The sequence below is a fragment of the Pseudorca crassidens genome, chromosome 1, assembly GCF_039906515.1.
Source record: "Pseudorca crassidens isolate mPseCra1 chromosome 1, mPseCra1.hap1, whole genome shotgun sequence".
NCBI lineage: Eukaryota > Metazoa > Chordata > Mammalia > Artiodactyla > Delphinidae > Pseudorca > Pseudorca crassidens.
The window spans coordinates 40,069,110-40,090,961 of NC_090296.1; the positions used below are offsets into that span (position 1 = coordinate 40,069,110).

The following is a 21,852-nucleotide window of genomic DNA, read 5'->3' on the forward strand; positions in this document are numbered from 1 at the left end:
AGACCGTACTTAACAGTGTAAAAAGGATAAATGAATCTTCATTAAGAGGCAGCCGGACATGACATTTCAAAATACAGGAAAGGTTGGATGCTTCATCTATGAATCTGCAGATCACAGAAAGCAGGCTAATAAGCATCTCTGCTTCATGACACGAAGATTCATCCTTTCAAAGGAAATGTGTGCCTGGAATTAAAAAGCTTTTAACAAATCTTAGAGCAGGATTTTATATTTTTATGCAATTTCTAGAAATTACACCTATTCTTGGGAAACAACCAACCTCTGAAAGACTGAGGGTGGCAAGTAGATTACACAGCTTATTGGAGACATGTCCAGAGCGTTTTGTTGCTTCTGTCTGTGTTCCAACTGCCCAAAGACAGCCCTCTACAACCTGTGAGACTCCTGGGAGACACTCCTTCCCACGAGATTCATAACCTGAAGGAGGCTCAGCTACAGGATGGCGACAGAGCAACAGGGCACAATGAACACTCCAGGGCTAAAGATCTATACTTTCACGGATATGCGTGAATACACACAGATATACAAACATGTACACATATACCTGTGTATACATAACCATATGTTATGTGCATTATGTGTGTACACACTTATTGCCTTTACACTGCTCATCAACAGCTCAGGATGAATGTTATACATGACAGCAGAGCCTAAATTCCTGCTTGCACTTAATCACCCCATCTCTTTTATAGTAATAGCTTCCTTCTGACCAAATCTATCAGCAATCCTGTAAATTTCAGCCATCTTGACCTCAGGCTGCTACACGTGACATGACTGCCTACATCCTCCTAAAAACTTCTCTTTAGATTCTGTGCGAGCCACACATTGATTCATTCAATAAACAAATATTGATTAAATGCCTATTAAGTGCTGGGCACAATGCCAGGTATAAGGTAACCCTGAGGTTTCTATCCCCATGGAGCCCACATTCCAGTTAAAGGGAAACAGCTCTCTGCACTTTCCTGACGCTGAATAATTCATGTGTCTGTCTTTCAGGCTCTTCCTGGTCTAAACACCAACTACATATATGCAATCACTCATTGTCCTACAGTTTCCCCTCTTCCCCCTTAATACTCATCACCTGGGAAAGCTGACCCATCCATAAGTCTCAATTAACACTTTTTTAAAATTCTAAAATATACATCTCCAGTCCTTAACTCAATCCCTCTTTCCAGACTTGTGTCTGGTTATCTAAGCCAGTGGTTCTCAAACTCTGCTGTGTCAGAATCACCTGGCGAGCTAATAAAAAACACAGAGGCCCAGGCTAGTTGAAGGAAAAAGGCTCTGGACCTTTGCATTTTTGTCAGGTTCCCCAGGTGATTCTGACAACCACCAACGTTTGAGAAATGCTGATCTAAGGAAATAGCTACACTGGGACAACTCACCAAAATCTCAACTTCAGCTCATCAAAACCTAGCACATCACTTTTGCTACAACAAATGTTCAACACTCTAAACTCACATTTTAGTGGTTGTGAATTTCTCCCTTCAACCCTCCCCCTTTCCATTCCTTCCATCCCAAGTTCTGCTAATTTGAGGTCTATGAAGACTCACTTCCATTACATTTTGTATAGTTATCACCTTTCCCCACACTTGAATTTCCTCAGAAATTACATACCTAATTGGTTTCAGTCTCTAATCTTCCCTGGCCTCAATCCATCCTCTAGGTTTGCTCACCAAACCTGATATTGCATCGGGTTTATTGCCTGTCTCCTCCCCTAGAATGGAAATTCCATGAAGGCAGGGATTGTCTGTTTTGTTCTCTAGTTTATTCCCAGTGCCTGCAAGTATGCTGAGCACATAGTAAATGCTCAATAAATGAATTAACAAATTCTATTTAAAATTGTGCAAAAACAGTGTCTAGCATATAGTATGTACTCAAATGTGTTAAACTGATTAATAAAACCTACTCAGAACTGTGGAAAACATCTTAATGTTACCATACAAATCCCTTGCTTGGTTACACTGAAGAGTTCTTTCAATATTTGTTCCACCGCATTTCACCACCCACAGGGTTTTTTTGTTTGTTTGCTTTTCCTCCACAAATATTTTGCTTAAATTAATATGCTTTGGGGCATCCCAGACCTACACAGTTCCCTGAAAAAACACTGTATCACTGTGCCTTAGGTACAAGAAACTTTTTAAGATAGAAATGACATATTTGCCTTAATAATCCAGTCATCTTTTTTATTGTTCTTTTATACAGAGAAAACTTTTTTTCATATACAACCCAAAATATTTGAATCTATGCCAGCATTTTTTTTTTTTTTTTTTTTTTTGTGGTACGCAGGCCTCTCACTGTTGTGGCCTCTCCCGTTGCGGAGCACAGGCTCCGGACGCGCAGGCTCAGCGGCCATGGCTCACGGGCCCAGCCGCTCCGCAGCATATGGGATCTTCCCGGACCGGAGCACGAACCCGTGTCCCCTGCATCGGCAGGCGGACTCTCAACCACTGCACCACCAGGGAAGCCCTACGCCAGCATTTTCTTATCCAATCTTGGAACTAGTAACAACCCATGCTTTCGGTCTTGTGTCTCCATGTCTTCTGAAATCTCTGTCCATCAAACCCTCATGGCAATATTTTTTAAAATAAATCTTGTATAACTCCCCTAGTTTAAAAACAAACCAACCACAAAAAAAAAAAAAAAACCTACTGTGGCTTCCTATTTCTTCTACTGCAAAATTTGAGCAATAACAAACATTAATTCATACTTGTTCACACAGAATTTTTAAAAAATTAATTTGAATGCCTCCAATTCACTACAGTCCTCACCTCTTCCTGCTGTTTATACCCATTTGCTTCACTCATTTCTGTTTAGCCTGCCTGACCCCTGGAGGCATTTAGTTTTCCAGTTCTACCCTATAGGATAAAGTTTACATTCTTTACCATGGCAAACAAGAGGAGAGATGCTCAAAAAAATTAACAACCAGCATTGTCTTACTGCCCTTACTGCTGGCCGGGGTGGGGGGGGGGGGTGTGGTCCCTAAAGGCCTCCAGCTGGGTGTCAACTCTTTAATTGCTGAAGTACTAGCTGTGAGGAGGTCTGGGAGGTGAAACAGGACAGTGGGAGGGGTCTCAGATCAATGGCTATTTATCAACCAGCTTGGAACTATTTCAATATTTGCACAACTCACAGGGTCCTACCTTTTGTCCTCACCGAACGTCCAGCTGTGTGTGAGCTGTTCCCACTAATACCACCCCACAGTGGGAACTCGGCCGTTCCCCACCACTCCTCACTCTGAAGTCCTATTTACCCATAACACTAACACACTAAGCATTTTCCAAAGTGACTGTGCTCTTTCCTGACCTCTGTTTGCTCTGCCCAAGGTGCCTTCTCTTCCTACCCTGCCTGGTAAAGACTTACTTATTCTTTAAAATGAAACTATTATGTTAACTCTTTATCTATAATCAAAGGTGTGGCCTCAGAGTGCTTTGAATGTGCCTTTATAAGGTTTTACTTGTTGTGATAATTATTGGTCAATCTTTCTCTTCCAATGGACTCTGAGACCGTAAGTACTGGGACTGTGTTTATACTTTATAGCTCCAGAACCCACACAGGGTAGGGACACTGTAAAAGTTTGCTGAGTGAATGAATGAAAATTACTAATGAAAACTTTTAATGCTAAGTAGCCCTCATTCCTTTGTTTTTCTTCATCTGTAAATTAGATGACCTCTAACAGTTCCTTTCCACTTTAAAACCCAAGAATTTACCAGTGTGGGGCAAAACGCATTTTAATACTGAGGCTGGATGTAGTATTCAGCAGTAAGTCACCTTTTCAGGGACTGGTTCTTTACTTTTGCCAATAACCATTGTCAGATGATCTCAGAGTGATTGGAAAGAGACCAAATCTCAGTCTATATATGAAAGGTTGTCCGGTTGTTATATTCCAAAATAGTAAGACAAAAGGGCACCTACAACTAGAATCTGAAAAATTACCAAGCTAGCAACTCTAGAGAACTTTCATTTCATAATAAAGCAGTCTGAAGCCAAAAGGGCTAAGAGTTGGCAGAGTAACCATGGAGATAGCTTTGCTGCATAGGTAAATTTCAACTTAATTGGTGGAACATGACAAGTGTAATACCAGTTATATACCTGATATCCTTGTTTTCTAAGTGGTAAGAAAGCCCCCAAAACTAAGTTGATTCTGGTGCTCTCATAAAATTTTTTTAATAAAAAATAAAATAAAACCACATGAGAAATAAAGAAGAAAAGATGGTCTAGGTCCCTGGATTAGAAGAGAAAATACATATACAGTCTGTGGTAGCTGAGAGGGCTCATTATTTGAATTAAAATAGTTGATGAATTTTCATTAGTATGAGAAGTATAAAACAAAACAACAAAAAACGTGTATATGTGTGTTTAACATACAAGCTCCTACCACAAACATGACCAGGGCCTCTCAAAATACTTAGAATAAACTAGCAATCTAATAAAGAATTAGTAACAACTGATAAATAAAGATGAAAGGAAAGCCACTGATAAATTCCTAGGGGCTATATTTCTTTAAATTTCGTTTTAATTAGAATTACATTTTAATTATAAAAGTGTTCAATTAAGGTCATTTCAAACACAGGAAATGACTAAACAGTAAACATTAAAGAGCTTTGCTTATGCATGGGGAAAAACTATCAAATCCCTGAGCCATATGTTTTCTCACATATTTTGATCATCCTGACCAAGGGTAATTGTGAACAGAGAAGAAGTGTACCATCCCCAGAATAATAGTGCCCATGGTCTTTGAAAGGCTGTTAGGTAGTCTTTCTGAACTCACTTCCTATCTGATGACAGATGCTTGGCTGGAAGAAGAGAGTGATGACCTAAGAAGGAAACCAGCTTCTAGGAGCTATGCCTTAAAAATCTATGTTATTTTGGTGAAATCTCAAGTGGAAGCCTGTAAGCATGTGTGGCTTTTAAAGGATTATCAGCTCCTGGAGAGAGTCAGATACATTCTGAGAGAAAAGAATATCTCTCCAATGATATGGCCCCCAGGTAACCAAACCCCAAATCAACAACTTATACAAGTTCATCTACTGAAGTGTGTTAATGTTTAGCATTTTTCAAAGAAGAAATCACTTTGGAAAATCTACTCTTCTTATTCTCTACCAAGAACTGTAGGGCAATCATAAGTAAAAGTCAACAATACTGGGCTTATGTAAAGTGCCTTCTCGCAGCCATTATTTAACTTCCTTGTGTCATCTATTAGATGTGGGTTATTTATTAGGGTTCCCTGGAGTAGTGATGGGGCTAATTAAGTCTATAATTTTTATGACACTTATCATGCCTTTAGGAGAAAGGCATTTTGCATTACCTAGCATGAACAAGAAGGCTTAGAAAGATGAATAATACATGGAGTCAAAATAAGAACTATAAAGTGGGCTGCAAGCCATCCTTAACATGATTTCAAAGAGTCTACAGGTGTTTTCTGTTAAGAGCAAATTTGTTATGTGGGTAGGAAAATGTGCCATTGAGATGAAATATCTTTCGTAGCATTTGTCCAAAATGTGTTCTAAATGCTGGACTCTTAACGAATATAAAAATGGACTACTCAAGACTCTTGATGTTAGCAATACGGATATAATACAGCCATACTGTCAATGCTGAGGAATGGGCAATCCAACAGACCCTTCACCACTGGGCTTCACAGGGATAATTAGCATAAAGCAAAATATGAAACTGCCCTCTAATTGAAAAATACTTTGGTCAGTAGACACTGAGAAAAATGAGTCAGTGTGAAAAAAATTAGCAATGGCTTTGGAATCACACAAAACAAGGCTTAGTGTTGGATCTTCCCTCAATTACGGCACAGCACGGGGCCAATCAGGTTACCTGGGTGCACCTAAATGTCTTGATCTGTAACATGGAGAACACTACCCCCTGCCTTGCAACTCACTATGGAAATTAGATTGCACAATGTTTCTAAAGCACTTGGAACAGAGCCTAGTACATAACAGGCGCTCAATATCATTTATTCATTACTAAACTCAAATTTGTGACATTTTAAAAGGTAAAAGTATATTAAACTTACAATCTTTTCCCTGATGTGGTAAGACCTCAGAAAAAAGATACTATAATTATAACTAACATTTGCCAAACACATCGCAGTATGCTATGCTTTCTGACAACTTATATGAATTAAAAACTCTTTGTGAAGAATATTAGCCTTCCTATTTCGCAGTTGAAAAAACTGAGGCTCAGAAAGAGTAAGTGACTTGCCCCAAGGGTCATACCTATAATAAAGAGTGGGGCTGATATTCCAACTGTCCTTCGTGGAATTCCAAATTCTTGCTTTAACTGCTATTCCACATCTTCACAAAATGCCAACAAGACAGTGAAGACACTAGAAATAAAAAATGTGGCACCCCTAAGACCACAGCAGCACTATTTACAATAGCCAAGACATGGAAACAACCTAAATGTCCACAGAGACAACCTAAATGTCCATCGACAGATGAATGGATAAAGAAGATGTGGTACATATATAAAATGAATACTACTCAGCCATAAAAAAAAATGAAATGCCATTTGCAGCAACATGGATGGAGCTAGCGATTATCATACTAAGTGAAGTAAGTCAGAAGAGAAAGACAAATACCATATGATATCACTCATGTGTGGAATCTAAAATATGACACAAATGAACTTACCTATGAAACAGAAACAGACTCGTAGACATAGAGACAGACTTGTGGTTGCCAAGGGGATGGAGGCTGGGGGAGGGAAGGATTGGAGTTTGGGGTTAGTAGATGCAAACTATTATATACAGAATGGATAAACAACAAGATCCTACTGTATAGCACAGGATATATTCAATATCCTGTAATAAACCATAATGGCAGCCACACAGCACAGGGAGATCAGCTCGGTGCTTTGTGTCCACCCAGAGGAGGGGGATAGGGAAGGTGGGAGGGAGATGCAAGAGGGAGGGGATATGGGGATATATGTATATGTATAGCTGATTCACTCTGTTATACAGCAAAAACTAACACACCATTGTAAAGCAATTATACTCCAATAAAGATGTTAAAAAAAAGAATATGAAAAAGAATGTATGCATATGTATGACTGACTGAATCACTTTGCTATACACCAGAAACTAACACGACATTGTAAATCAACTATACTTCAATAAAATAAAATTTTTTAAATGTAACGTATTTTCCTAATAAGTAGTCAATGTGGTGTTCAAATCCAGGTTTGCAGGACTCCAGGGTCTATTCTCATCCTGTTTCCACTCTACCTTGGCTACCTATTCCACTAATGAAACTCTTCTAAAAATAAAAACTTTTGCAATATTCCAAAATAAGTATGATAAAATATAAAAAAATTACACTTTTCCAAAGTAAGTATAAAAGTAAAGTAAAAAAATATTCTAAACTACTACCTAAGTCAAGGAAGACTTATTTTAATCTTTTTTTTTTTTTATGGCTGTGTTGGGTCTTCGCTGCTGCACATGGGCTTTCTCTAGTTGCAGCGAATGGGGGCTACTTTTCGTTGTGGTGCATGGACTTCTCATTGCAGTGACTTCCCCTGTTGGAGAGCACGGGCTCTAGGCACACAGGCTTCAGTAGTTGTGGCTACTGGGCTCTAGAGCATAGGCTCAGTAGTTGTGGCACACACGCTTAGTTGCTCAGCAGCATGTGGAATCTTCCCCGACCAGGGCTCGAACCCATGTTCCCTGCATTGGCAGGCAGATTCTTAACCACTGCGCCACCAGGAAGTTGCCGGAAGACATTTTAAAATCTATTTTTCAAACTCCATGCAACAGAAAGCTTTGTATATGAACATGATGATCTCAAAAAGACTTGAGTTGACCCAACAAGAATTTTTAATTGCTCAAGGTTTTTGCCACTGTAACAATAACATCCTTTAAATATTCTCCAGGGGCTTCCCTGGTGGCGCAGTGGTTGGGAATCCGCCTGCCAATGCAGGGCACACGGGTTCAAGCCCTGGTCTGGGAAGATCCCACATGCCGCGGAGCAATTAAGCCCATGCGCCACAACTACTGAGCCTGTGCTCTAGAGCCCGCGAGCCACAACTGTTGAGCTCAGGTGCTGCAACTACTGAAGCCCGCGCATCTAGAGCCTGTGCTCCGCAACAAAAGAAGCCACCGCAACGAGAAGCCCATGCACCACAACGAAGAGCAGCCCCCACTCCCCGCAACTAGAGAAAGCCTGCACGCAGCAACGAAGACCCAACACAGCCAAAAATAAATAAATAAAATAAATTGTTTAAAAAGAGAAATGCCTTTATAAAAAAAATAATAAGTATTCTCCAAATTTCATAAGCCCATTGAGTATTTTGGAGTATCTATTATATCCAAGGCAGAGATGTAAATATGCTTCACAAATACTCAGTGGTTATATAAACACATAAGTTCTTCAGCATTTCCAGAGGGACTATTTAATGTGGCTTTAATAATACAATTTTCTTAATAGATTGTCACTGCTCTTGCCCAGAAACCCATTTTCAGACACACATATAATATTTTTATTGAGAATTTAAGAATGAATTATATTTGATTAATATTTACCTTTCTAAAGACCCAACCATAATGAGGAAGAATCTCATTTTGCATTATCCTAGCTAATGTGATCACAATTAACTCCCGACAAGAATGTACCTGCGTTCCAAAGCCACTGGCACAGATCAACTGGCCCCAAATAAAGGAGATTCTGAAATCTCAAATAACATACACAGTACAAAGGAATGAAATTAGAAGGTAACATAACGAAATTGAGGAAGGCAAAATGCAGGCACAACTAACAGGAATTACTCTCAGACTATGAGATTTATCAGATTGTTGATTTTTGTCCCAAGAGATAGAAACATCATTCGTATCTCTTGAAAACGCACTAGGCTCAAAGATAAGGGAAAATTATGCAACTGAGGTAATTGCAGCCCTCTAGAGATAAATTAAGCAATACTGTAAATATCAGCAATCATTTAGCGTTTGTTAAATTTTTTCATTAATTATAGAAGCAATATCAGCTTTATGAAAATTTGTTTTAAAAAAGAGGGGAAGATAATGTATAAACCCTCCACTTTAACCCAACTCTCATTATTTTTGCATATTTCTTCTGTAATTTTTCTTTGTAATTTACATCGAATGGTAATCATATTACATAGGAACCTAACAGTTCTCTTTTCTCCTATTTTTCATCTAGACCTCATCACCAAGGCCTACCCATTCTTTCATCTCTTGAATCTACCTGCCTTCTCCCACCTGCACAGGTAATACCCAAATCCAAGTCACCATTATTTCCCAGCTGAACCACTTCAACAGCCTCTTAAGTGATGCCTTGCATTCTCTCCTACCCCCCACAAAGCCCCCACAGGACTTAGAAGGCTATATGCATGGTTTGACCTCTTGTCTGTAACCACTCTCTATTTGCTGTTTTTAAGCATCTCACCACCTCCTTTCAGCATCTGACTTCACCAGGCTCCTCCCACTGGCTGAGAAAGCTCTCCTCCCTCTAGGCTTCCCTCCCCTCTCCCCTAAAGCCCATTCATCTCCTTTCAGGACTTAGCTTACACTTTGCTTTTCAGAATGCTTTGCTTGACAACCAACCCCCATAATCCAGACTCAATTTTATGTCTGGATTCTCTTCTAGTACTTCTTCTTCCTTCTTCTTATTAATACATTGTAATTGTAGCTTATTAATAACTTATGTAATTATTTCTTTTAACAGCTGCCTTCCTCATTAAACTAGAAGCCACATGAAATCAGGCAGTGTGTTCATTTTTTCTTTGCCCTGTTGTCAGCATCCAGTCAAGTGACTACCATAGAATAGGTAGTTTCGAATCAATAGTTTCGAATATCTAAATACACACACAAGACAGTATTATATCCTACTTCTTTCATTTAACATTTTAAGGCATTTTGCATCTTTTTACAGGGTTTGTGTTTACCATTTTTAATAATTTAACATTTTTAAAACTAAATTTTCCATTAAAACCTGAATACCTTTTCCCAAATTCAAACCTATGAAAGTACTTATTTTTATAACAATATGCAATCTTTTACACCTCAAGAAAAAATTATCCAGTATTCTCCATCAGAATGAGAATACAGTTAAATTATATTAATTCAGACATCATAAATTTGACATTTATAAAAGCTTTGACGGGAGCTAGGGTAAAGCTTACTTCTGTGTTTTCTATTAAAGTAAAAGTTAAAAGTAAGCTGGCTAAACAAAATCACCATCATCGTCACCCTCATCATCAAAATATTTCAGGGGACTATTTACCTTACAGTTCGTCTTATTGTTTTCATTAAGGGGTTAGCAGAAGGGCCCAATGGTTTTCTTTTCTAATCACGTCCCAGGTAATCCTCATGCTGTTGGTCCAATGACACACATGGAACAGCAAGGTTTTATTGAGGTATGATTTACAGGTCATAAAATTCACCTTTTCTGAACATACCCATTCGAATCATAAACAGTTCAATACTTTTTAGTAAATTTATCAAACTGTGCAACCATCATTATAACCCAGTGTCAGAACATTTTCATTACCCCAGTAAGATCTCTAATGACTATATACAGTTAATCCCCATTCCCACCTCCAGCCCCAGGCAACCACAAATCCACTTTCTGTCTTTATAATTTGCCTTTCCTGGGCATTCCATATAAATGGAATCATACAAGAAAGAAAAAGATTATGAGAGACAGTGGAAGTAACACTAAAATAGATATGAGACACCATCAGCCAGTTCCACTTCTGCAACTATCTATGATCTTGGGAAAGATGTTTAATTCCCTAGACTCCCATTTCCTCACATGCAAAATGACAGAATTGGACTTGGAAAGTTGTCAGTATTCCTTGCAGATAAAATTCTAAATCAGCATCTTGGGGAGCTCCCCTTTGCCACCCTCCTTTCGACTTCGTACTATTGATGTCATCCAACACACATGAAATTCATTTTGCTTCAAACATAACTATGACAGACATCACAAATTCAACCACATCAAGCATATATTATAGAAGGCACTCGAGAAGTATTCATTGAATTAAACTGAACTGAATTTGGTTGGCCTCCACTAATTAAGTTTGCTTAATCCTATAAAATCTAGGAATGGTTTTTATAAGTTTCAAACTATTTGCAAAATGTTGGATGAATAAGCTTTTTCCTGGAGACGATGTCCCTATCTTTTTCAGAATCTCAAAAGGGCCCCTTTATCCCCACTGTCATTTCTATAAATAGCACAGATTGGTGAGATTAGTCTGTCTCTGAAAGGTACCCTGCCACCAACAATTAGGAGGGTCGAAAGGAGGGTGGCAAAGGGGAGCTCCCCAGGATGCTGATTTAGAATGTTATCTGCAAGTTTTCATCTGGTTCCCACTATGTTTGTGATGAGGGAAATAGGAATCTTTCATCTAATGAGATTTTCATTTATAGCCAGAAAACCATTCCAGCACAAATTATTAATCCATTGCACATGTTTCTGCTAGGTCCTGGGACATGGCCTCACGTTCTTACTTATATTGGCCCCCTTCTGTCTATGAATGAACACATCAATACTCTTAAGTTGGAACTCTCAACCTAGATCAATGCTAACAAAGGTTCAGTATTTTTCCTTATGTTTTCATTTGTTTACACAAGCTACAAACTAAGCAGGCAGTAATACTGTTCATCACTAAAACGACAACCGTCACACATTTTATCTCCTTCGCTAGTGGTTATCAAAACAAGGTCTCCTGGGGTCCTTGATAACTGGGCTCTTAGAATAGTAATGCTGATAACATGAGAATGTCAATACTTCTGTGTCTGGCAAACATTAATAATCAGATCCCCCTGGGATCCCGTCAAAAGCAGCAGCCTTAATGGCATCTTTGTGGCTGCAAACGTAAGTAGGTTAGGTGGGTGGTGCATGATGTCTCTCAGGTCTGCCCAGCCAAAGTGGCCCCAATCAAAGAACACTTGAAAACATTCCTTTTACATTTCCCTTACCACTGGCAGGGAATTTCACATAAGAAATGGGAACACTGTTTTCTAAGCATAATAATGGATTCAAACATTCTTAACTAATTCTACATACATATGTGACCTATTTTATAACATTATATATAGCTATACAGACTGTATCTATTTAGTTAAACCAAAATACTAGTTATATTTCTATTTTAAGCCAAAAATTCCTGTCTTTTCCTTTTTCCTTCTCTTTCTTTTTTAATCCTTCCAATTTCTCACTAAAAGATGTGAAAGTTTGCTTGCTGAGGAATAACAAATACCTCTGCGGTCTTCTGTTAGCACAGCTCAGTTCAACTAGGATTTACTACCATCACCCATAATGAATGGGATACTACTTGCTAGTAGCAAAATACTAACATTTCATTCCAAAAAGCATACTAGTATAAATATGAGTCCTGCAATAGAGCAGCTAATGGAAAGGAAAACCCTCCAACTGATATAGGAAATGATGTCTCACACTGGTGTCCCATTTCTAAATAGTCCCAAACAAAATCCACATTTGGGGTTAGTTTCAGATTTGGGGGTGGGGGGATTCTAAATGGAACTCTTGCCCTAAAATGTTTTAAAACTAATACCAGTTAGGTCTTTGACTATAAAGCCTACCCATGGGAAAAACAAAACTTTGAAAGGACTCTGACATCTTTCCAACATAGAATGATGAGCTACGAAGTACATCTTTAATAAGCATTACTTGTTAAGGGGCAGAAGAGTGATGGAGAGATTTGGGAAGATCAAAGACCAACTTAACAACAACAACAACAACAAAAGAAGCTTTCTGCTTAAGAGTCCCAGTAAGGCACTGAGCGCTTCATCACACTTTCCATAATGTGCCTTATAATGCCATGATTTGTATTTTGTTTCAAGATAATTTAAAAAGAAACATTCAAAGAGTTAATGCCCTAACGGGAAGGTTTTCTCCATCACCCTCTCTATCATCAAGTGGCCCACATTTTTATAGAATGACAGCTATAAATTACCACTCTGTGGTCAATGCTCACTAGAGAAAAGCGAAAAAGAAAATCAGTTTTTAAGCAGATGGCAATTTCATTCTATAAAACTGACATTAATTTGTCCTAAGTATTAAGAACTGTTTTGAGAATCCAGAGTATAGAAACTAAGAAAATAAGATTCAAAATGTTTTTGGAATTCCTAAATTCACACATTTCAAATAGTACCTGTCACCTTATCATTAAACCTCAATCATAAAGCCTCAATAATATAAGCTTGCAATTATTATGAGAGATTTTGTGAATAAGGTATTTGCTCCTTTGAGTTTTAGAGGAATACAGACATTTTAATGGAACTGTAGAACCACAGACATGCCCTTTCTTTTACCTTAATCTGACAGACTAAGAAAAATAGATTTTTAAACCTGTTACTCCAGTAACTAGTTTAGAACTGATTACTCAAATAGCTAGTTAAGCACGTACTCCTAGACACCCGTTTCAATGCAGAAACAGTGACCTGTGTTACGATTGTACACAAACAACAATCCTTTTCCTTGCTGCCCACTCATCAGCTGATTTTTTTTTAAGTTAAGGCATGTGTCTCTTTAAAGTATAATGAACCTTGTTGACAAGAGAAGCACAAAAACCCAGTATCCTCTGAGAAATCTAACTCATAGCACTATGTATCTCTGGAAGATATCACAGGGAGATCAACTGTTGTTACGATACCATTCTTTAGCATGTGCAGACCAACGTACGAGCTTTGAACTTCCAAGTAATTTCCTCATCCGTAAGTGAAAATGACATGTTCATCTCCAAAACATCAAAGTCCCTCAAAGCTACCCATAAAGTTGATGAGATAGTTTCACTAGCTCCAGCAAAAGGACGTGTGATTAACACCTCCTCAGGTCATCCTGGGGACCCATGCTGAAGGAGTGAAGAAAGAATTTCGATCCACCAAGCAATCAACACTTAGTGGGTGCTTCTACATAGACTATTAAGGTTTACTGAGGTCTACCCAGAACTCAGTCATAAGATTCCATAATATGGTGATTCCAAATACAAAAGGCTCAGAGTTTCTGCCAAAAATTGACTCCACACTATATGTTATATATATATATATATATTTATTTATATACACACACACACACATACATATACACAACACACACACACACACACACACACACACACACACACACACCCATATGTTATAGTGTCATTGGGAAGGTGAAAAATCATTAAGGGAATTCTCTGCAGCAATTTGTACTGTAGAGAGAGCTTCGGATTTGTTTTTATTAATATCCTAGCATCACAGAAGAAGCTCAAATGCTACAAGAAGAATCTGTTTCTAAGGTAACTCACTGGGCACCCTCAAGTAAATAGCTCAGAAAATAAAGCTGCTCATATTCCGACTGTAAATGTGCCCAGATCCATCGAAGGACTTCTAGTATCTTCCCAACCTTCAATCTAATGTCTCCCATCTCCAGCAATCAGCTAGCTGTGTAACATGCTGTGTCGAACTCTTGAGCCGGGGAAGACGACCCATCACCTAAGTTGCAAGAAAACAAACAGTAAAGGACGGTAAACTTAAAGGGACAGATCCATTCCCTCTTGAGCAAGGAAATGGAGACAATAGGGTATAATTTAGAAACAAATTGTCCTTGTTAATAATTGTTGAAGCTGGGTGATGGGCACATGGGGTTCATTATACCATTCTCTCTCTGTTTTCCTGTAAGTTTGAAATTTTCCATAATAAAAAGGTGATTTTTTTTTTTTAAATGAAGATCCTTCCCAGCCTCCCTACCATAATACACTGAAGGAAACAAGAATTCAAACAAAGATGTTAAGTAAGCTCCTGTGATGGTTAATTTTACGTGGCGACTTGGCTGGGCCACGGTGCCCAAACATGACTCTGGATATCTCTGTGAGGGTGTTTTTTATGGATGAGCTTAACAATTAAAACATTGGACTTTGTGTAAAGCAGATTTCCTTCCATAATGTGGGTGGGCCAAATCCAATCAGTTGAAGACCTTAACAGAGAGTGACCTGCCCTGAGCCAAGAAGGAAACCTGCCAGTAGACAACCTTCAGACTTCAACTGAAACATTAGCTTTTTCCTGGGTCTCTAGCCTATCAGCCCACCCTGCAGACTTGGGACTTGCCAGCCTCCATAATATAATAAGCTAATTCCTAAAAGACATAAAAAAAACAGAACCAGTACAATGCATTTGTGTGTGTATCTCTCTCTACCCAGCAATGAGCAAGATGTGTTCAACCCTATCTAAGGTCAATCTCTCCATCCTGTCAGTTAGTCTTCATTTTAGGCCCTTATAGCATGTGTAACAATCTATAATTTTTTTGCCACTTTACTTTCAGTTTTGTTTGTTTTTCTGTCATATCCAAAAGTGGAATTTCCAGGACAGTAGGGACTACATCTCTCTTTTTCATCATTTTATTTCCAGGACTTAGCACACTGGGTAGCATAACATAGATTCCTAATAAATAATACTGAATGGATGAATGAATATTCTCAAACCAGTCATTTTCAACTGTGTTCTTTGGAATTTGTACCCATCAAACAGGGTTCAATCAGTCATACTTTGACAGGTTCGCTGAGAGTATTCTCAATTATTGGTGTCTTAATCAAGTCACCAAAACAAGTAACTAGACACCACAATGAGATATACCAAGGCTTATCCTGATCTTCAAACTCCTACAGCTCCTTACAGCTTTTCATCTCATGTATTAGGTTGAACCATATGAAACTTCCAACCTACAGAAACAGTAATTTCAAAGAGTTCAACCTAATATAACACATACTTAGAGAAATACATAATGCAAATGAGAGCATTAAAATCAGAAGAGAAGATACTTTCAATTTAAACTGTTAACAAGTAGATTTCCCACTCTAGGTCTCACCCTCCAAGTTGGGTCTTGTTTTGCTTAAGCCTCCTTGGGGAAGGGTGACAAGAAGTAAAGAGGGGCTATTCCATTTATTCCACTATTTCAGAACAAAAAAAGTACAATGAGGGGGGATGGTGGGAGGGGCTGAAGATTTCAACTTTCTAAAGATAGTTAATTCATAACTCTAAAACAAATTATTTTACAATCCAAAAGTTTACAAATCGTATCAAAAGCAGTTCAGTGGCATTTACAGGTTTTAATTATCCTATCAGAAAAAAAAAGGGGCTAGGGGAATAGCCTTTTTGTAATTCTAAAATATTTGATTCATTTAAAATTCATCTGAATAGTCCAAGCACAAAACCACCACACAGACCTGCAGGTGAAGAAGACTAGACTCTAGGTTCAGAAAATACAACATTAAAGACAGCAACCAAAACCTCCCAGAAAAAATGAATTGTATTGCTTTTATATTATCCTTTGAGACACCTTTTTCAGCCTATATTTAATTCATCAATCATACTAAACATGAAGTATAAAGAAGGCGACACTGGTTATTTACAACTGGAGGATGGCTAAATGTCCTTCTCAATCTTAAGGAGCCAAAAAAAAATAATAATAGTAATAATAAAAGCAACCATATCTGCTATCCAGTACTGTGTGTGTGTATATATATATATATATATATATATATATATATATATATATATATATTTACATCTGTTTCAGATCTTGATTCACACCATTTTGTAAAATTTGTCATTGCTCTTTCTTATTTGGGCATAAGAGGGAAATGGAATATAGTCACAATCATTCAGAAAACCCTGGAAGTTACCAAGATGGGGCAGCCAAATTCTTCTGTTTTGGTCCAATTCACCAAAAATTTGTAAAACTCAGAATCTTGAATATAAATTAGAGATGGTTGTAATTTGACAACTTTGAATAATCTTATAAAGTAGACACTTTTCCTAAATAACTTTTCCTTATTTAAATCCCTGTGCAAAAGTAATCTGCTAATAGTGCCATGGTGTATATGGGGTGGTAGAGAGGGAAAGCATCATGAAGGAAAAAGCTTGCCTGCCGACCAAGGTAGAACTGAAATGAACCAGTCAGGGAGGGAAACAGGTGGGGAACCACTGGATGGATACTTTGTGGGCAGAAGCAAAGATGGATTGGGCCAGCGTTAACACTGTTCAAGCGCTAACCTCCCCTACCTGAAAGGGGAAGTTAGCGATGAACCCACCCCTTCCATCAGCGGCACTCCACCCTGGCCACACCTTTAAATCACCTGGTATTCTTTTAAAAACTGTACAGTTTGCCTTACCACTGTCACTCCCTATTCTGACATAATTCGTTGTGGTGGGATTGAGCACTGGTATTTTTTAAAAGCTTCCCAAGATTGAGATCCAGTGCAGTTCAACGGGGTTCACGTTTGGAAAACACTCTGACTGCTGATTACAGTCTATACCATAAATATCTGACAAGCTTTTATCTCTCTTTGAAAGAATCATTCTAACCCCAGATGGGGAGTGTGAAATACCACTCTTCAAGGAAAATGGAGAAAGAAGAATCTTGTATCCAATTCTTCATCAACTCTCCTAATTCGGAATGACTGAACATCAATCCCAGGTGATGTTTCCACCTCCTCTCCCTCTATAATGGGCTGAATGGTGGTCCCCAAAAAGGTATGTCCATGTCCTAACCCCAGGAACCTGTGAATGGTAGAAGGGTATTTGCAGATGTGATTAAGGATCTTGAGAAGATCTTCCTGGATTATCAGGGTGAGACCTAAATCCAATGACAAGTGGCAGAGAGAGGACAGACACAGACAGGAAGGCAGCAATGGGAAGATGGAGTCAGAGATTGAAGTGATTCAGCCACAAGCCCAAGAATGCCGAGGATGGTCGGCAGCTCCTGAAGCTGGGAGAGCGTGTGGACCCGCTGACATCTTGATTTCAGACTTCTGGTCTCCAGAACTGTGTGGAAAATCTATTTATGTTCTTTTAAGACACGAAGGTTGTGGTCGTTTGTACGGCAGCCACAGGAAACCGAACCATCCCCCAAACCCTCCTTTCGCCTGATTTTCTCCCATCCCAGAAGTTCAAAAGCATGAAATAGTGACTTGAGTGGGGAAGATCAGGTGGGCAGAAAAGTAGCACAATTAAGACCTTGGCCTCTGACATTAGGCAGTTTTGGGATACGAGTCCCAGCTTTGCCGCTTAATAGGTTGGAAAAAAAATTCCTCTCTCGAAGACTCAGTTGCCTCATCTATAACATGGAGATGATAATAGTATCTGCCTCCTCACTTGTGTAGTAGGAAGGTTGTACTTGAACACATTCTGACCTAAATGCAGAACTGAAATAAAAAGTATCTGACAACAGCAGCATCATGGCCCAAGCAGAAGGCACTGGGGCAGGTCAGAGCCCCAGCTGGACCAGAAGCTAAACATTCAGTTGTAGGTGAAGAGGTGGGAGTGGTCTTGAGGAGGAACCAGCCAGCTGGACCTTTTATCCAACTGGTGGGGAGAAACTGTCACATGTGGACCGCCTCACTCCCGAGCTCCAACTGACACAGCTGGCCGCTGAGCCCTGGCTGAGCACCAGCTCTTCCTAAATGTACAAAAGCTGTCGCCATGCTGTCTCCCTGTGCTCTTGTCTCTCTCTGTCAACACACCCCCTCCCATGCTCTGTGTTGAGAAACTAAACTTCAGCTTGCCCCCTCAAAGTCATTTGGTCACTTTCACTTGGGATAAGTAAGCAGTTTGGGGGCTTTGCACTCCCACCCCACACTCCTGCTCATCAGAGAGCAATGGGCATAGCTGTAAGCATGCTTACCGTGGTGTGCCGTTCCTCCCTGCTGGCTCCCTGACCTCCAGAGGAGTCAGCCTCTGCCTCTACAGCCTTCCTTGGGAAGGGCCCAGACCTGCAGTACCTCTGGTGATTCCTCCAGGCAAGACAAGTACATAATTTGAAGACCCAGTGCGAAATGAAAATGGAAGGACCCTTGTTCAAAAACCATTAAGAATTTCAAGAAGGCAACAGCAGAGCACTAACCCAAGAGGCAGGCCTCGGGTGTCATGCTCCCCAACCTCTGTTACAGACCCACCCTACCCCAAGGTGTGACAACGCCCTGGCAGGAGTGCTCCCTGGCAGCGCTCTTACTCCTCTGCTGTCTTCTCCCCACAGGGTCATGCAGAAACTTCTAAGCCCTTGTGTGACATGAGCTGCTCACCTGAAGAGCTGCTCAGGGAGTCTTTTCCAGATCTCTCTCCTCCCATTCCCACTAGCGTGTCCTACCCCTGCAGCCACGGTAGGCCCACAAGAGACACGGATGAGGCAGTCTCCTGCCACCCTTTGGAAGGGGATGCACATGGTGCTCTGCTTTTCACCTCTTCCTCAGGCCATGTTGGACTCAGATCTTCTCACCACAACCACTGCGACCCCACCCCACATCTGCCACCCTTCTCAGGGTCCAGGCAACTTTCTAGCCCTCCAAATCGCTTTCCCTGTGGTCCTTCCAAGCCATGGGCTGCCCTTTCCAGTGGTGGAAAGCCTTTCTTCTTCCCCTCCCTGCCTGGGAGGAAACACCCTCCTGCTGTCACATCCTCCATCCTTCCTACCCTGTGCCTTTGAAAATGAAGCTCTTTGCTCCGACTTCTAAATGTTGCCTTTGATACATAAAGAAAGCTTTTGAGGGGGAAAAAAAAAACAAAAAACAAAATTCTGCTCCCTCTTTCAAAGCTAAGCTTCTTTAAAAACTATGATTTCACCATGGGATTTTTATTCTTAATCAATTTTTTATCTCAACGCTGAACAATGGCTTCTTCGTGGCAAGTCATATCCACCCTTCCCCCAAAGCAATCACTACCAACAAACAACACAAGTACCTTGCATTAAGAAGTCAAATAATCCATGTAACGGACTTAGCAGCTGTATGGCCACGGCAAATCCTAAATAAATGATAGCCACTAATTATCATTATCTCATTATTATGATTGCCTATGTTATTAGGAAGAAACTGTTTCAGTTTCTTTCTCCCCTTACCTACATCCAGATAAAATGATATGTGTAAATTCTTTGAACTTTGAAAAAATAGCCGAAAAGGCAAGGTATTTTTGTGAGGTAAAGTATTTTGCACAGTGGGTTCAGAAAATAAATTGTCACGCCTGCCTCTCTGATATTACCACACAAAAGAAAAGAATTATTTTATTCCTCAGAACCTCCCATGTGTATTAGATTATAATGATTGGGTTGTTGATATTCAGCCATTTTTTGATCTATTCAAATGGCAATTTCATACAGCTCAGTCTCAGTCTAGCTTTTAATCATTTTCATTAGGCCTCTTTCATTCATAGACTGAGACCCAGAGAAGAATTTGCTACGGTAACCCATAGGATCAAACAGGATTGCACGATAGCAGTTCGGAGAAGAACCTAGTCCAGACTTATCAGTTTGCAAGTGAGGACTTAAGACCCAGAGAGGTGAGGTGAGCTTCCCCAAATATCACAGCCAATTAGTGGCAAAACTAAGCTCTGGTTGTCTTCACTGTGCTTCTTTTTTTATCTCGGTACTTGGGCCTCTCACTGTTGTGGCCTCTCCCGTTGCGGAGCACAGGCTCCGGACGCGCAGGCTCAGCAGCCATGGCTCACGAGCCCAGCCGCTCCGCGGCACGTGGGATCCTCCCAGACTGGGGCATGAACCCGTGTCCTCTGCATCGGCAGGCGGACTCTCAACCACTGTGCCGCCAAGGAAGCCCTTCACTGTGCTTCTTTCCACCACACCAGGCTGCCTTCCTCCCTTCTCTACATTTGTCAAAATATGTTAAGAACATCCCAACTTCACTAAGAAGTCAGGGCTCTGAGGATGATAATTAAGGCAAACATCAAAAGTTAGATAAAATCTGGGCTAGAAGCACATTTTTCAAAGACTCTTGATCAATAATAATTAAACTTCTAAAGGAGAAATGTCAAAATGAAGGTGTTTGCTTCTTAGACGTTATAATTTGTAGATTCTCCTGACTAAACTATTTTTCAAGCTCCTTCATAGGATCACACTCTAAGTTTGAGACATGGATTTCAGTGTTTCTTGAGCTAACAGCTCCTGCTCCATGTTTTATTGTTACTGTTTCAACATTATCTTCAAACCTCAACTTATTTGCAAGTATAATTCATAATTGTCTCTAAATTACTCAGATAACATGTCAAACAAGACAAAAAGAAAAATATCTTAAATAGCTCTACGCTTAGCTCTTTGTACCCATTATAGTTTGAAAAGGAGAAAACCACCAACTTTAATCTCCCAATTTAAGTAATGAATACAATGTGTTCATGTGTGAGGTCATTCCTAAAGCCACTATTGCGACTGGAATGTTGTTAATACTACACAGCTATGGTTAAAGTTCTATTAGGACTTTTATCATAGGAACAATGCTGGTATCTTTACAAAATTAATTCATTTAATCTAGATCAACCCTGTACGGGATGTATCGATAACCCCAATGTACAGATAAGGAAGCACATTTAGAACGGTTCCATAATTTGCCTGGTCACACAACAAGTGACAGTCAGCTGCTGAAAGGAGAAAAGCAGAATCACTATGAACCCTACCTTCGCATCACCCCATGACCAAACAGAAGTCTATGCATCATGCTCACCTATGTCCCAGCTGAGACAGTAGTGGCTAAACCATTAGTAAGGCCCAGATTTCACATAACAAATTCCATTCTATTTTCAGAAGATGAGCCATATGTCCCAAGTGGAGTTCAAAAAATAAGGCCACTGCAACAGTAGCAATGCCAAATCAACTGCAATTTACACCCTTCCCATTATTCTCTCCTATGGTGATTTAAAAACACATCACACAGTCTTTGATCTGTTCCCTGAAAAAGTGGAACCTAATCCCCCTTCCCTAGAACACAGGCTGTACTTAGTAAATGACTAGAATGTGGTGAAAAGTGACACTGTATGTAGACTAGGTCATTAAAAAAAACCCCAAAAAACTGTGGCTTCCTCTTGCT

General features: G+C 39.7%; 1 protein-coding gene across 5 annotated transcripts in view; it reads right to left on the reverse strand.

The window, feature by feature from the left end:
* The window catches only part of SYT16 (synaptotagmin 16), a 280,210-nt gene that overhangs the window by 152,757 nt on the left and 105,601 nt on the right, over nt 1–21,852 (reverse strand). The gene's annotated exons all lie outside the window — the stretch shown is intronic.